This window comes from Gavialis gangeticus, unplaced genomic scaffold (assembly GCF_001723915.1).
Source record: "Gavialis gangeticus isolate Ggan-Ray unplaced genomic scaffold, GavGan_comp1, whole genome shotgun sequence".
NCBI classification, from domain to species: Eukaryota; Metazoa; Chordata; order Crocodylia; family Gavialidae; genus Gavialis; species Gavialis gangeticus.
In genome coordinates, this window is record NW_017729026.1 from 7,284,357 (window position 1) to 7,288,617 (window position 4,261).

General features: G+C 37.9%; 1 protein-coding gene and 1 long non-coding RNA gene across 2 annotated transcripts in view; one reads left to right on the plus strand and one right to left on the minus strand.

The window, feature by feature from the left end:
• The window catches only part of PTPRK (protein tyrosine phosphatase, receptor type K), a 791,004-nt gene that overhangs the window by 626,222 nt on the left and 160,521 nt on the right, over nucleotides 1-4,261 (plus strand). The gene's annotated exons all lie outside the window — the stretch shown is intronic.
• LOC109299786 overlaps nucleotides 1-4,261 on the minus strand; it is a 56,341-nt gene that overhangs the window by 8,493 nt on the left and 43,587 nt on the right. The window contains exon 3 of the long non-coding RNA XR_002097997.1: nucleotides 564-630. This is a non-coding gene — a long non-coding RNA (uncharacterized LOC109299786). The remainder of the gene's footprint in view (nucleotides 1-563; nucleotides 631-4,261) is intronic.

Here is a 4,261-nt window from a genome sequence, read left to right on the forward strand (position 1 = left end):
TTTGAGAGTTTCAAGTTTGATGTGCCAAATGAAGCACTTGGGGCCAAAGAGCACTCTGGCCAGTGGGAGAGAAGGTCAGAGCAGGGGTCTGGATTGTTATAAGTGAGTAGTTTGTATGTGCACAGTGATGTGTACATTCACATCATAACATGAAGGTTAGTTAAAAAATAAGAACAATAACCCCCCATGCACACAATTATGATGATTGTATTTAGTATTTAGTATTTCTGTAGTGTTGTAATTAGTCATTTAAGTCGAATAGCAGTCTCTTTTGCTCCTTAATTGGAAGACCAAAACTTTATTTTATAAGCAGAAAAAAAATAGTAGAAGATTTCAGGTTGTATATAGAAAATTCTCATATGTTACACGTATAAAAATGTTTACACCATTTTTTGCAACATTTTTAGCTTCTGACCTATATATGTCCTCAAACAAAACTAAAAAATAACTTATATGAATGTTCACTGGAAACAAATGAAAAATGATCACAGTAATAGCAAAGCAAAGTAATAAATTATAGTCAAAGGAATATTGTGAATACTTTCTGTTCAATATTTACCTACCTGTGTGCAATGGTTAAACAGATGTTTTTAAGAGAAGGTGTGAATCTTCTGCTCAGTTTTGGTACAGCTGCAAACCTTCAAATTAAAAGTCAGAATTTCATTTTCTTTTCTCTGCTGATGATGTCATTTCCAAATATCTTTAGACAATTCATTCTTACTAGATGCCTGTATTAATTACAGTCCCAGGCAGTTTTCCTTTGAATTTTGTGTTTTATGACATGTTTTGCATTGTTTTTACTGTTGTTGCATGATTCTTGGACATGCTGATTCATGTTTTACGAGCTAGGTTTTGCTTATCTAAAGGAATGAGTTTAAAGAGGTTACACCTTATTATCACCCCAGCATTTCTACTTCTTGTAGGCTATATATCTCCTTCTAATTTAAACTCCAAAAAATGTAGTGGGATTTGTGCAACTAGGCTGAGCTACAGAAATCGATGGAATTTATTATCAAGGGATGTCTAATCTCTAAAGCTAATACAAGATTTCACAGCTATTGATTACATGTGAAGGATACACAAACTGTTAATCATGCATGGAGGCAATAGAATAAACATACCATCAAAAGAGAACAGACAAGTAATTGTCAGCAGTGCAGATCTATCTTGTCTCTACTATGCCTTGAAACAGAGACAGCTATATTTTGAATAAGAAAAAATATGTACTAAAATATATTGCATATCCCCTGGTATGATAATACAGGTGATTATCTCTGAATTATGTAATCATTCAGCTGTTTTCCTCATTTCCTGAGGCCTCTGTTCAATAAGAAATTTGTAAGCTGGCTTAACAGGTTAGTTGCCAGAAAAAAATGAAGGAAGAAAAAACGCATAGATTTTCATGTTCTCAATGATGGCTTTCATTTGAAACAAAAAAAAAATCCATAGTGTTAGCAAAAAAGGTGAATGCCATCCTTTGGTAATAACCAAATAGAAGGAAGGCATTATATTTCAACATTAGGCATATACAACTATGCCATGTACACTGTATATACAGAAACTTTTTTGTGTGCATAAATATTTTGCATGTATACATATTGTTTAGAATATGTATGTTCAACCTTGGTGAGCATGTATAGGGAGATATCTAATAATAATACGTTGCTGTGTTGCATAATTATTGTAGAAATGCACATTTGTTTACTTTCATTTCAAATCATTAACCTTCAGAGAAATTTCTTGTTAAACTTGAAGTGCAAGTTGCCCACTTGAGGGTAAACATTGCTTTTCTAAACCATATAGGACCAGACTCTATTCTACTTATTGGGTGTCTAAGTGAGCTTAGGTGCCTTATGGGCAATTCTGTTCCACCATGATCAAATCCTGAAAATCCATGAATGAATCTACTTTTGTAACATACAATATTTTACCTTTAAAAATGAGTCTTAAAAGAGTAGCATGGAAAAGAAGGACCCTCCTGCCTGCTTTAACCATGTTTCAGGGGCTCGGCTAAGGAGGAATAGAATCTCACTTGGGTCCACTTAATTCCACTTAGGCACCCTTGAGTCCAGTTACATGCCTAATCAGTAGAATAGAATCTGGCCCATAGTTGTGATGAATCACTCTTACATGACTCTCATGCTGTTTCTTTCAACTGAGTTGTAATTCTTCTTTGTAATGCTCTTTAGTCTCTGGCATTTGTTGGCAAGCAGAGGAATTAAAAGCCAGAGATTTCCAATTTGGGTGCTTACAGTTGTGTACTTAAATAACTGGGTCAAGATTTGAAAACTGTAGATGCCTGAAGTTAGGCTCTTAAGTCTACATTTAGAAACTCAAATTAGTGTGTACATTTTAATAAGTGCTGAGTCCGAGGGATATGTAATTGCCTTCTGATAATTTTTGAGTAATGGATATTGGCCTGTTTGGTTAGTCTTGTCTGTACATCTACTTGTTGTTATAATTGTTGTTTATAATTCATTGGAAGCTGCCCTACAATGCAGGCAGGCAAGGAGCAGAAGATGGCTTTAGATAACCACTTACCAACAGACACTAGAGAGTCATTAAGGGATGATGACAGTAGTGTTACCTTAGATCTTACCTTTATCTCTGACAAGCCTACATAACTGGTTCTGACTAGGGATGACTAAAGACTTGCCAAACACAGAAAAGCAAAATATCTTGGCAGGATTTTCAAAGCAATTTGTCGCAACAGACCTCTCTTTCAAGGACCCCAGACTGAAATATAGAACTTTGCTGAGTACATAAAAAGGTGTCTACCTAGCTTGCATTCAGAGCGGGGTAAGGATTTAGGCAAGACAGACATGTATGTAGAGTGCTGTCTTACAATTCTACTAGATAGATATTGATTTTTTTTTTTAGGTTCTGTGGTCATTTTATACCTCTGGCTACAGATTCCTAGAGGCAGAAAACGCTAATGGATTTGTAGATTAAGAATGGCTGATATGTACAAGATACTGTAGTCCAGGTCCATGACTAAGGGTATGTCTGTGAAGCAGGCTGCAGTGTAGTATAATATATTCAAGCTACCTTGGGTGCCAGAAATGGTCTGCCTGCAGCAGCAGGGAGCTTTGTGCAACCTTATTTTCTATGCCGAGAGAGGAAAGACAGTTGGATATGAATGACCACAGTATTCATTAGAATTACTCCAAATATAGGTTGGTGTGATTTAGAGCAGAATTTGACCTAAGATGTACAGAGTTTTAGGGTTTAACTGATGATAGTTTTAAAGGAAAGAAACACTGGAGAGCACAAATACACACCCTTTTGCATGCATGTTCTGTGCATCCTGATTCATTGCAAATAGTGGCAAGAAATGAAAGTAAGCGGTAAGTTTATATAACTTATGTGCCCTTTACACATTACAAGTATTGCACAATTAACTGGTTAACTGCACAGTTACCTGAAGACCAGCTACACGCAGTAAAGTAAGTATCACTCCATAAAAAGCCCCAACCAGCTATATAGTTAGACCTCTAAAATGTATACTAACTTTATTGCTGATTGCTATTGTGTTTTAATTTGCACATGTAGCAGGGTCTCCCCTGTGGCTGGGAACCCCATCAGCTGACAAGGCTTCCAGCTGCATCGGTGCACCATGCCTAGGGTGAAACACCTGAGCCCTGGCACAATCCCCAAGGCTCAGTGGTGTGTGAAACCACCAGACCCACACACGCAGATGGAACCAAGAGTCCTGCATGTGACAGGGCTCTTGATCCTGGTTGTGTATGTGTCCCATGCCAGCCAAGGGGACTCCCAGGCATGGGAGCGTCCTTCTTGCCAATGCTGGTGGGAGCCCAGGATCAGGCTCCCCCTCCACTGGCAATAAGGCATGATTGGCTCTAATGTGCAATCCCACAATCATGCCTCCTGCCATGCACATGTGGCCTGGGAGGAGGTTCAATTGTGTGGATCATGCATTAGATCAAGTTGTACCTTTACTTGCACATATAGAGGTGGCCTTAAACTCAGTAAGTTGTCCTTGGAAAGTGGCATGCTTTAAATAACATGTCATGCAGTTTTAAACTCCACACCAGAAAATAGGAGGGAGCCTTATTGTTACTTTCTGAGAGTCTTAGTCCAGGAAGAGATTCCATATTTACTGCAGAGTAAGTGAAGATGTAGTATGCTGACTTCTGACCCATAGTGTTTACCAGCTTAGGTTTCATGATACCACTGAAATGCATCTATTTTTGATGACTTGCTAGTGCTCCCACCATCCAATTATGGGATTTCCGTCACC